Source organism: Triticum dicoccoides, chromosome 3B, assembly GCF_002162155.2.
Source record: "Triticum dicoccoides isolate Atlit2015 ecotype Zavitan chromosome 3B, WEW_v2.0, whole genome shotgun sequence".
Classification (NCBI taxonomy): Eukaryota; Viridiplantae; Streptophyta; class Magnoliopsida; order Poales; family Poaceae; genus Triticum; species Triticum dicoccoides.
This window is the reverse complement of record NC_041385.1, coordinates 50,645,142-50,657,515: the sequence shown is the minus strand read 5'-3', so window position 1 is coordinate 50,657,515 and position 12,374 is coordinate 50,645,142. Positions and strand designations below refer to the sequence as shown.

The following is a 12,374-nucleotide window of genomic DNA, read 5'->3' as shown; positions in this document are numbered from 1 at the left end:
GTCTATCGATCATCTCCAAGTCCCTCAAAAAAGAGAGTATGAAAGAGTTAGTAGTAAAAGGACTATCAAATATCTCTTCATACATAGCTCTTCTTCTTGCTCGCCAGATTGCCCAAAGTGTCACCACCATTCTTATGAATTCCCCTTGCTGCAACGATTCATGCAGTGTGAAAATCCAGTTTTTTGCATCCATAGAAAGATTGCCCAGCATGGTCTCCACCATCTCCTCCGAACAAAGTGACCATACACTCCTGGCCATCACGCAATCTACTAGTGCGTGCTTCCAGTCATCTTGTGCTGAACAGAAAGCGCACACACTCGTAGTAGACATATTCCGGTGGTGTAGCACCCCGGCTGTTGGAATTGTTTCATGACATAGTCTCCATAAGAACAACAAGGTAACCAACTAAGGGTGCTGTGCTTACCAACCCTTTTGTCTACTTATTCGGTACCTTCAGAAATCTGTTCTTTTACGGGTTTTTCCTGGTTTTTACTCCGGTTATTTTTCCTTTTTTGTTCATTTTTCTTTTCTTTTCTTTAACATAGTGAACTTCTCCAAATTCGAAACTTTTATCAAAATCAATGAACTTTTCTCAAATCTGTGTCCTTTTTTTCAAAACCCAGTGACCTTTTTTTGAATTCGTGCACTTTTTTAAAATGGATACATTTTTAGAATTCGTTGTTTAAAAAATACATGAACTTTTTTCAAATTGGTGAACTGTTTTTTCTTAAAATCGATGAACTTTATTTAAACCCGTGAACTTTTTCCAAATTTGTGAACTTTTCTTCAAAATTAAAGGATTAAGTATTTTTCAAAATTCATGAATTTGTTTTTCAAATTCATGAATTTTTCTTCAAAACCGATGGACTTTTTTTAAAATCGTTCAACTTTTTTCAAATGCATGGTCTTTTAGCTCGTGAACTTTTTTTCAAATCGCCAACTTACTCCAAATTTAGTGAACTTCTTTAAAACCGTTCAACTTTTTTTCAAATCGCCAACTTACTCCAAAGTTCATATAGTTTTTTTCAAAATAAATGAACTTTTTTCAAATCGATTAAATTTTCTCAAATTTAGAAAAAAAAAAACATTTCTGCGAGCTTTTTCCAATTTTAATAAACCATTCGGGGTTGTTTTCACTAGTTTTAAGTTTTCATTTACAATTTTATTCTTTCATTTTCATGTAAATTATTTTGGGTATATAATTATATATCTTAATAACTAAAGAAAGGGTCAAATAGTACTGTTTCCTTATAGTGGACAGTTATATTAGCAGTTTAGCACGACCTAGTGGTTATTTGCAAATACTCCCAACCATTGTTTTTCCTTTCCCTAACTTGCTGAGCAGCTTAAAGTGATCACAACACCTTGTCAGTGCCATCTGAACCTGTGAGAGCCCGGAAGCAGATACAACATATAGCCACAGATGTCCTTCAGGTTCAAGATCAAATCTATCTGATTCAGGAAAAGGAACAAGAACAAAAGCTGGCAGCAGGGATCAGGCTGATACATTAACCACCACCTATATATACCTTCATTTAACACTAGTTTTTCAGAACCCTACCTTTTTACATGCACGGCACAGGAGCTCCTACAATATGCTCTCTCTTATCCTTTTCCTTTTGATTGACATAATTCTGGCAGAGAGAGAATAACAAGATACTGGCTCTATGACATTAAAGTGAGATGACTCAACGCTCATGCAGCGATCACTACCAATACGCAGCCAACAAAATACAGCCAATACGAGTGCCCTGATCGGCGATCCAGAACCTGTGCCTGCTTCTCCCCACGGGTATCTAGGGAGTTATCCGAGTCGGGTGCCACTCGCTGCCATTCATCAGATTCATCCTCCGAGTCGGATGACCCTTGCTGCCATTCATCCGATTCATCCCCCGAGTCTGATCCCCATTGCTGCCATTCGTCAGATTCATCCTCTGTATGGCCTGCCTTCTACAAATGTTCACATACTAGTGTCTTTTCTTTTCGTTCCAGGCAGACATCTACAAGCACCTTCTGTATGCTCCTTGGCATACGGTTTAGCGGTACAAATTCCAAGATACTGAAAAGATGGAAAAAGTGCGGAAAAGAATGGGTCAGTAAATGGTTCTTCTGATTTGGGAGTAGAGACGGATTTTATTTTTCAGTTTCAAGTGGCAGTACCTGTCTAGAGCAGCAAGGACAACCCTGATTTGACGCTTCCACTACAACAGGACCCCCCTATAGCAACGCCTTTTTCCGTATCTAAAACTCCATATATGCGTTGCTGATGACTTTACCAACGGTTTGGGATGCGTTGCCTTATCCAGTGTTGCTAGCGCATAATGCAACACTTATATTGGCGTTGGTAAAGGGGACCGTTGCAGGACTACAACAGATAAAGTGGACTCGTACAACACTATTATATGTTGGTGCTTAACGTACATGACTCAAAATCCCATTGCTTGCAACAAAGAATTTCCAACGCTTCAAGTGTTGGTTCATATATAATGTGCATAATAATAATAATAATAATAATAATAATAATAATAATAATAATAATAATAATAATATCATTATCATTATTGTTGTTGTTATATATTATTAGCGATTAAATTAATGTTCCACATAATGGTGATAATTATATATTTGAAATGAAAGAAAACAAGATAATATACTCAGAGAGGAAGAAATCATATATTAGATAGAACTGTTGGATTACAATAGTGTATATTACAGGAGGAACATCATCCAAATGTGATGCATAATCTGACTATTTTATTAACAACAAAACTTACATTGAAAGCATCCATCAACAACTTCCCTACAACTTAACTAAAAATCAAGGAGGAACAACATCCAATATACGCCATCCCTACAACTTAACTAAAACTGAAAGCATCCATCATCATCATCATCATCATGAACCGGAACATCAACATCATCATTGCAGTATACTTTCCACACACCATATAGTCATCCATTTCTTTTGAATCTACAAACAAGATAACAAAATGAGTTGTTAATACACAAAGATTGCCATGATGCAAGTAGTAATAGAGGCAAGATATTAGTTTTTTTATGCATTACCGAGAGTATTACAGTTTTTTCAACTCCATACCAAATTTTCAGTTTTCACAAGTGCCATATCGACATGCACTGCCCAGAATCCATTTCTAATTTCAGCACCATCAAGTTTAAATTTAGGATCACAACTTACAATTGTACCAAGAGCTACGTCCTAGTTGTGATTTTTCAGGCTCTTCAAGAATACTTTAGTTCCTGCATGTTAGAGAAATCAAAGTTACCATTGGCAGAATCATCTTCATCACCCATGACAAGACAGACAAAATAGGGGAACATATGAAATGAATTTGAGCAGTCTTACAAGTAGTTCACTAGCACCGAACAAACTCAGAGAACAACTTTGATCTCTCTTACTGGTTGCATTAGTAGCTTTTTTGTTTTTTGTTTTTTGTCTGGACAACACTCTTATAGCAAAGTAGAGGTAATAAAGGTATAAACAAGCTAGCACTATAGTTTGAGCAAAATATGTATCTGGTTACGAAAAGATACTAGCTTGTTCGCAGTAGAAGTTTTTCTCCCACACGTACACTGACATTCTCAAGCAAAGTATCTTTGTTCTGAACAACATTCTAATAGCAACACGACCAGTAGATACATAAACATCGAAGCGATATATATTGAAAATATTGTATATGGTAATGGAAATATACCTTGAGTGCAGCAGCATTTATTTTCCCTTGCCGTGTACTGAAATTCTAATCAAAAGTTTCTTGGTTCTGGACAACATTCACAAAGCAATAAGTAAACACACATAAACATGGGAGCACTATAGTTTGATCATAATTTGGTATATCAGACTATGGAGATACCTCATGTGCAGCAGAACCTTTTTCTAGTTGCCGTGCACTGTAACCATTATGAACCATGAATTATATGTTACTATAATGAATAATCATATATTGCAATCAATAAGGAATGAGCAAACTTACCATCTTCATTTTCATCTACATCAGCATCATCCCAATCTGTGAAACCTTCTTTATCATTAGTAGTTATTTCTTAGACATCAGATGATTCAACATTTTTTTCAACAGAATTATGATGTTCGATTGGTTCTTCTGTCATATAGTCCTCATTAGATTCAACAACGTTAATTCTTGTGTGAGACATATGTGCTGCAACATGACAATGACCAAAAGTTTAAATAAATTGTGTAACGTACAATATAGGTTGTTTCATAAACTAAAATATATATAACACAGTCTAAAAAAACTATAATTCCCAAGCAACGATTTAGTAATTTTTGTTATTCTTACGGTACATTTTGTTTATATTCACAGTGTCACTAGAAATGCAACTCTACTGCAAAGCTATAGTAATTCTCAACTTTAGTCCTAAATGGTTTATTTTTCCTAGTGTTTTTTGCTGAATTTGTTTGCTGCTACCAACAGGTACTAAACTACTTTATTTGGCATGTGTGCGAGTGTATTCTACCACAAAGTTTTAAATAATTGTAAACCCTAGCATGGGAGCTTGTTTGCTACACCCAGTTTTTTCACTAAATGCATCTTCTGTATAATTTGTTAGTGTAAAAAGAAATGTAATTGCTATGCAAAGTGTAATACATTTTGAACCATTAGGCTCATAGTTGTTCTGTTGCTCCTTAAACTAATGATGTTTTGTCCACAGTGTATCTATTGTATGATTTACAGTGTAGAAAGTACTGTAATTCTACTGTGTAGCTATAGTAAATTTGAACCAGAGCATCCAAGTATATTTTGCTGCTCCTAGTCTCATACTAAAGTACTAATAACAGTGACATTTTGATTCATTTTACAGTGTGCTTTTACTATGATTCATTGTTATTTGGCCAGAGTAATTGGTGGTGGTCTCAATTTTACAATAGCATTGATATAATCTGATAAGTGTTTCATGTTTCTTTGTTTTTTTTGTCATTAGACTGAAGCAACTCAATGGAGAAACACTAGCGGGACCGGAAGATAAAATTGACATCGACATACTGATGACAAGTACAAACAGGAACAAATTGTCAGGCACCAATTGGCCGGAAAATCTGATTGAAAAAGTTTTCAGTCAACTGACAGTGAAAACTTTGGCAATGAGTAAACTGAACACTGAATCAATTTCAGATTAAACTAGAATCGTGATCTGATCTCTATGTATATCCGTCGGTGGGTGAAGAAAAAAAAAGCTGAGAACCAATATGGAGGGCATGAATTGCAGCAATGAGGGATAGGGAGCAGGGCACTTACTAGATGAACACGCAGGATTGTTACCACCACGTACCAGCCGGATCTAAACAATCTACGAGCCGGATTTGCCTTGCAAGAGAGTCGTGAATTGATTAAGAGCACATATCGGTGGAATAGGGAGCAAGAGAGGATAATTGTGGGGGAGTAGGTCGGCAACTAACCTTGCTCAGCTTGTGGTGATGCCTCCGCCACCGGCCGCCGGGCGTGCGATGGATCCAGCGCGAGACGAGGAAGGGAACCGTACTGATATGAGGGGAGGTTTCCGATTTTATTTGCACAGTTACCTCATCGCAATCTGTTTGACCGATGTTAGTCTCTATCCTGGATGGCTATGAGACGTGGGGCCATGGTAATGAAGCGCGCCTACTTAACTTTTTCTTTGACAGATTAGTCGCTATTGGCAGGAGAGAACGGAGGGAAAGGGAAAAAATTGAAGCAAAACCAAAAAAAAAAATACAAGTGAGACTAATAATTTGGAGCGAAACAAATTATATTTTTTGTTATTATCATCTGGCCCATGACACGCACGTGTACATATATTTGCATTAAACAGAATGTGCTTCTTCTATGTTTGTACAATTTTAGTGCAACATGTGTGGAAGTAAAAATGAATTCTATTGCTCAAACAATAGAAAAAATCAATCCAAAACACAACAAATTTCTTATCTTCCATGTTCCAACCTACTGCCTCTGTTCGTAAATATAAATCTTTTTAGAGATACCAACAAGGAACTTATATTTAGGAACTTATATGAGGTCAAAGGGCATCTCCATCTAGATCCCTAACGACTCGCATCCTTCCGGACCAAGGGGTCCGGACACATTTTGCCATCCAACATGATCCCCATCGGTTTGTGGAGAAGCCCTCCCCATGCAACTGCGGCGTCTAGATCGGGCGTCGCATGAAGGTGGAGCCGTCCTCGCCGTCACACAACCATTATGTCTGGATCGACCGGCCGACGTCACCACAGTGCCACAACTGGCACGAGAAGTCCGTCAAGGAGGAGGTGCCGCTGGCGATTGCGAAGCCGCACGACTGCCTCACCAACTACCTCGGTGGCTGCAGCGGAGCCGACTCCTCGTCGCGGGCCATCGTGTCGACCGAGTAGAGGGCGACCAGGCAGGCAACACGACCGGAGTAGCACAACGCGGCGGGCCGCTTCGTGTTTGCCAATTTCGACGCGACGTCGGCTTGGGTCCGCGAGGATCTAAACCTGGCAGAGGCCAAGATCCGTGACCGCTCCATCACCAACGCGGAGAAGGTCGCGGGGTGCCGTCGCCGCCGCCTGGATAGGTCGCTCGCTAGGATCAGCAAAGAGTGGTCGCTAAGCAACACACCTTCACTACCGCCCCGGGCACCATGGTCGAGACCGGCATTGGCCGCGGAGGCCCTCCGCGCGGTGCAAGAGGAAGCAGAGCGGCTCCTCTGCGAGCGCCAGGCGGCAGCCGGCAGGGCTGTCGCACCCCAGCGCCCTTTTGCTGCTTGAAGGACTAAACGGACGATGACAGCAGTACGTCCGGTCAGGGCGGCCACGCGTATGAGGTCACTGCCCGCTACAAGTTAACCTAGTGCTTTTTTTAGTTTTTAGTTAGACGGATGGAATATCGTAAGTTTTATGTAAACTACGAATGAAATTTAGTTTTTAGTTAGACGGATGAAATATCGTTAGTTTTATGTAAAGTACAAATTAAATTTAATGAATTGCGTAGTGTTTGGTGAAATTCGTCCGGTTCGTTCTAATTTGTTTTTGAAATGGATGTGAGCACGGTTGTATGGCCAGCTACCACATCACTGTCTTTGGACCAGTTCGGACCAGTCTACGGGTAAAGAGTGTATCCATTTTGGAGGTCAGCGCCAGTGGCGGACCTAGCCCACTGGGCCAGGGTGGGCCAGCAGTGCATACTATACATATACATTTATTTTTTCTTTTATTTTTATCCCTCCTCCAATGATATAAAAGTTATTTCCAAATCTTAGGGTGGGCCATGGCCCACCCTGGCCACCCTCTACCTCCGCCACTGGTCAGCGCTAGTGTGGACCCTCAAAACATTGCAAACGTCCAGATCGACGTACGTGTCCTAACATAGTTTGCCATCCAACACGATACCCCATTAGTCCGCGGACCATTCAGGTAGTTCGAAATCTCACAAAATGGATGCAAACAATGGGGGCCTTTGTGGGCGCCTGGACCGCCGCCACTTACGCATGGACAACCCGAAACCACCAAAAAACATCTCCCGCACCGGCCCCCTTTCACGCGCAAATGCACTTCCGCTCTGCATGCTACATCCATGCGGGCCCAGAGCGGACACGGGCTGTCATTGGGACAGGCATTGAAGTGGCTGGTTGGATAAGAGCGCCGCCCGTGCCGCATGCGAACCATACGCCTGTGACATTTGTCGGAGAGATGTGACTAGACACGATGGACCGGGTCATCGACCAGTCGAAGACCACAACGAAGATGAGAAAGTGTCGTCTCCGCCAACTCAACGAGAAGATGCTGAAGTATGGCAAGCAGTGGTCTCCAAGCAAGATCACCGCGTCGCCGTCTGTCTCTCCCTGCGCCCATGTCCCTGGTGGCTGCGGCCACACTACACATGGCGCAGGAGCAAGTGAATAGAATCATCTGCAAGCTCCAGGCGGCAGTTGGGAAGCCTTACCGTGACTCCGCAGTCTTCTGCCGCTGGAAGCCCGACTCCGACGGCAACGGCGGAGGTGCCACCGGCCAGCCCGACCAGGCATATGAGATCACCATCAAGTATAGGGGAGGTTAAGTTTTTTTAGAAGTTTTAATTGTCTGGACAAAATTATAGTCCGGCTGTATGGAACGAATATTTAAGTTTGAATAAAAGTTGTTCATTTTCTCTTAATTTGCATAATATTTTTTGTTAAATTCCATTCCAAATGTGACCAGACGTTCGCGGTATGCTTTGGCAATCAGGCTAGGATGGACTCACGGTGTGGATCAACGATGAACTGAATTCAACTCACGCCAACAGAGTGGCAATGAACAGAGACATGCACAACACAAGAAAGATTATTTGCGACGTGCTGAACAGGGTATTTGTCGTGCTAACTGAAGAAAAGCACAGTTAACTGAAGAAACGCTACAGCTAACTGAAAAAAAGCTGTAGCTACATTATTCTGGTGCAAAGAGATCAACACTAACACTCTATTGTTGTTCCCCTCCCAAGTTAGAGATGCCCTCATGATATATTGGCAAGGAGACAACCAACACCAATGTATTGATCGATTTCATGGAGCCAGCCTATTTAACACTTCTATGATGATTATGAGATAAGCAACAACCCAGATGTAGGTACATATGAACATGTGTAAGAATGTTTTTTCTTTGACAGTAACATGTGTAAGAATGTTTAGGAAACAGAACAACCAACACCAACGTATTTGAGATCAAGTACGGACACTTTAGAGCAGTCACACCTACAAATCTTCTTGTCCAAATTATAAAGTACATGGACATAAAAATAAATAGCAAATAACAGTAATGAATTCATCACTTCAACTAGGCTCCACATTTTCAGATCGGTGACTTTCTTTATCCATCAAACCTGCATGAAGAAGCAGTAGAGTAGTAAGTTTCATGTCCAAAACGACATAGGTTGTGGCAATGATACTAAGAATGGAAATAACAGAATCACACTGGAAGCTGACCTTTATTGTGGTATTGTATCCAGCGTAACAGAATGAAAGTAAATTTGTGAACACATAATACATCTAGGTAAAATTTGTGAACACATAGTACATCACAAGCAGTAAACAGTATAACTACCCTTCACCTCTTGTATGACAGCAGCTAGCATGTTCAAATAGTCGAATTCAATTGCTGATCGACTGAATTTCCATCATGATACAACACCAGCAGCAGCTGCCAAAGTTTAACTATTCCCAAACACCTGGAACCATGTTGAACAAATTTGAATCCTTTGATCTGACAATTCACTAAAAGCAAAAATATTTTGAACATACGACATACGAAATATACACAAAAAGTCAAGGATTTCCTTTTTCTTTCTTGGTTGACTGAAACCGGCAACGAACTGAGCTGAGCTGAACACAACAAACACTCGAGCAAAAATAAAACAAAAGCATTGATTCACATGTCAAGGGAAACAAATGGAAGTTAAGAAGAAGTTTAATCAAGGTGCATCTTTGTGCAGTTTCAAACTATTTTCCACTTGTGTTTCAGAAAATACTCTGAAGTAGATATAATCTTCTTGTCAACAAATGACATAGGTGTATGTACTCCAACAAATTGGAAATAGGTCCAAGTATTACTCTTAACATATGAAAATATAGAGGTTCATGCAATCGTCTCTCATCTTGTCCTTCTTATGCAAATTTGGATAGAAAAACCAACACTTGATTCAGAGTACTACTCGATAAAGATTCCTAAAGTCGTCGTTAAGTTTAGCAGACATCTGTTATATTTTGTAGAGACTCTTGTGCGTTTGCTTTATAAGAATTAAAACATATATGTTCCTATTATGTTACAGATAGGGTCCTTGTTCTGATTATGTTCACTAGTGTTGACTTACTCCCATATATACATGTACTCTATACTAAAACTAGAACTTAAATGTTTTCACAATGGATATGACAGTAAGGGATCGCATTAGAAATAGAAGGGAGGAGGAATACATTCCCTGAACGTTTACTCACATTAGAAACAGAACTTAATTGTTCATTTCAGAGATGAATGTTTACTCAGTGCAATGCTTACGCTACATTTTCTGAATATTTCAAACATTCCTTGTACAAACTGAATTGAGATATGAATGTTTACTTAGTGCAACATTTAAACTGTATTCCTGTACAAATTTTGTTCAATCCCTGACCAACTGAACAACAAAGAAGTTGACAGGGATTAAGAGGGATATGGGTCAAACCCCAACAGAGATTAGAGTGACAAACAGAGGTTTCACACAAACCCCATGGTGATTAATTCCCTATTGGGAACAAACCCCAAACAACTGAACATAGCCCTAGTGGTACAGTACATCTCTGAAACTGTAACAAGCCTGCAGCTCCTCTCTCTCAAATGATTTGATCACAAAGACAGGGGGATGGATCCATCTGTCCAATCTGACGATCCATCCCCTTCATCATCTACCAAATCCCCCACATCTCACGGCCATGTCTCAAGGTGCCCACAAGTAGGTCACTAGATGAGAGGAGATGGGAATGAGGGAAGAAGAGGGTTACCTCAGAGGTTAGTCTTGCCGTCGTACACGGTGAAGGAGAAGATGGGTGGCCGAAGGAGTAGAGCGCCGCCAGTGGGCAGGCTGGAGGGGCGGGCAGAGGAGTAGGGGATGCTAGCAGACGACTTGCAGCCTTCCTGCCGCGGCCTTGCTGCTTCTCCTTCTTCGCTGCACGCAAAGCCACCCTCCCCTGTCCGTCTCCGCCTTCCCGCCGCTCCCCGGGCCGTCGCCGCCTTCCAGCCTTGCCGCTCAGCGAGAGGAGATTGGATGATCGATTTGTGTCGTAGTAGACCTAGATCGATCCGGACTTGAAGGAGAATATCAATCTAGATCGGAGAATAAAAGTGGTGGACTCCGCGCAATTTGGTTTTGCTCGGTCGGTTAGCACATATTTTCGCGCCACAAATCCCTAAAAGAAAGATTTTCGCGCCACATTCATTATGTGTGCGGGCGTGTCTAATTAATTTCTTTTTGTGCTGAATCATTATTTATTTCTAATTATGTATATTTGGAGTATTGTAATAGATGCGATTTGCAACCAATACCTCGCAACATATAAGATTTGTTGCAGCACGAACATGGCCACGAGCTGCAAGTCTACAACGCATATGGTACATCGCTTATATGCGTATCTACTATGAATTTTGCAACGAATAGTCAAAACGATGTAGAATATGTGTTGCTTTATAGGGGGTATCCTTGTAGTGTTCATGGCTTCAGTTGTTGATGGATCACTCAGAGGTGACTGCTTCAGTAGTTTATAGAAACCGTCCAAAGCTCTAGGGAAACAAGAGGCGTTATATAGTCACACAAACAAAGTGCAGTTCATAAATTTTCCTCGTATATACACACACACATACATACCGTAAGCAGGAATCTACAGCCATGGAAGCACCTTCTCCATCACCACTATAGGAAGCATAGTTTACCACCTGCACCAATTTTTTTAAGGATCTATGTAACTAAACAGTTCATATTTTGGAATACAAATACGCTAGTGACGGCTGCGTCGTATTTCAAGAAACTTCAAAAAACAATTTGAAGCTCTGGAGGGAAGATGTGTGCACAGTTTGAAGATAGAAAACGATACGAAGTTGAGGACAAAGGTTTACCAAAAAGAACACAATGGTGGACTCGGAATATGAAAACCAGGACTAACTAAGCCTGCAAGTCTGCCTTAATATCAAAACACAGAGCTGATGCTGGACACCAGTAAGGTAGTGATTTGCAGCATGCATCGCAAGCTGATCCCTGAGAATCCAACCATTCATCTGCAAAGGACCAAACACCAAATACATGTGAATATTTTGGTCATCACGGTCAATTCACAATTTACGCAGAAGCAAACAATTGTTCTGTAACAATTTAGCGGATATGCTTGCTCAACAAAATCTCCAATAATAGTATTATTGACTTGAACAAGAATTTACAGCAATGCTGCAGATTAAACTGAGAAGACATTTGCAGAGGTAGTAAGGAGATTAATTCAGAATCAAAACTCTCAGCATGAACATCTGCACCTGAAGATGTGGTATATTACAACCAAATCAATCCCATAAAAAAGTAGTATTTCAAGGAGTGGACTTATCAATTACCAAGTTCCCTGAACCAGCGTTGAGTCAACAGCACTTGCAGAGCACACTGTGAAGCATTCATCCTGGCAACAGGCAGCCAACAGCAGCAGCAGATATCAACACGATGTCATGAAAATGAAAATTCAAATACAGGTAAAGATAGCAATGCACGAGTTACCTCTTAAAGTATTTGTCCACTGGGTTGCCCATCTCAGGCCCTGCAATTTATTCGACAAAGGAAGAGTTACATACAAAAAATGTGGAAGGAGATGATACAACTTCTCAAGGGGGCATTTTTTT

General features: G+C 40.7%; 1 long non-coding RNA gene and 1 pseudogene across 1 annotated transcript; both read right to left on the bottom strand.

Moving 5' to 3' along the window:
- Positions 1-1,415: 1,415 nt before the first annotated feature.
- Positions 1,416-11,442, bottom strand: LOC119280728 (annotated as a pseudogene).
- Positions 11,443-11,678: 236 nt separating this feature from the next.
- Positions 11,679-12,300, bottom strand: LOC119280727. Its single transcript, XR_005138163.1, has 3 exons — positions 12,253-12,300; positions 12,096-12,157; positions 11,679-11,771 (listed from the first exon to the last, which is right to left on the bottom strand). It is a non-coding gene; the product is annotated as an uncharacterized LOC119280727 (long non-coding RNA).
- Between the last annotated feature and the right edge of the window lie 74 nt (positions 12,301-12,374).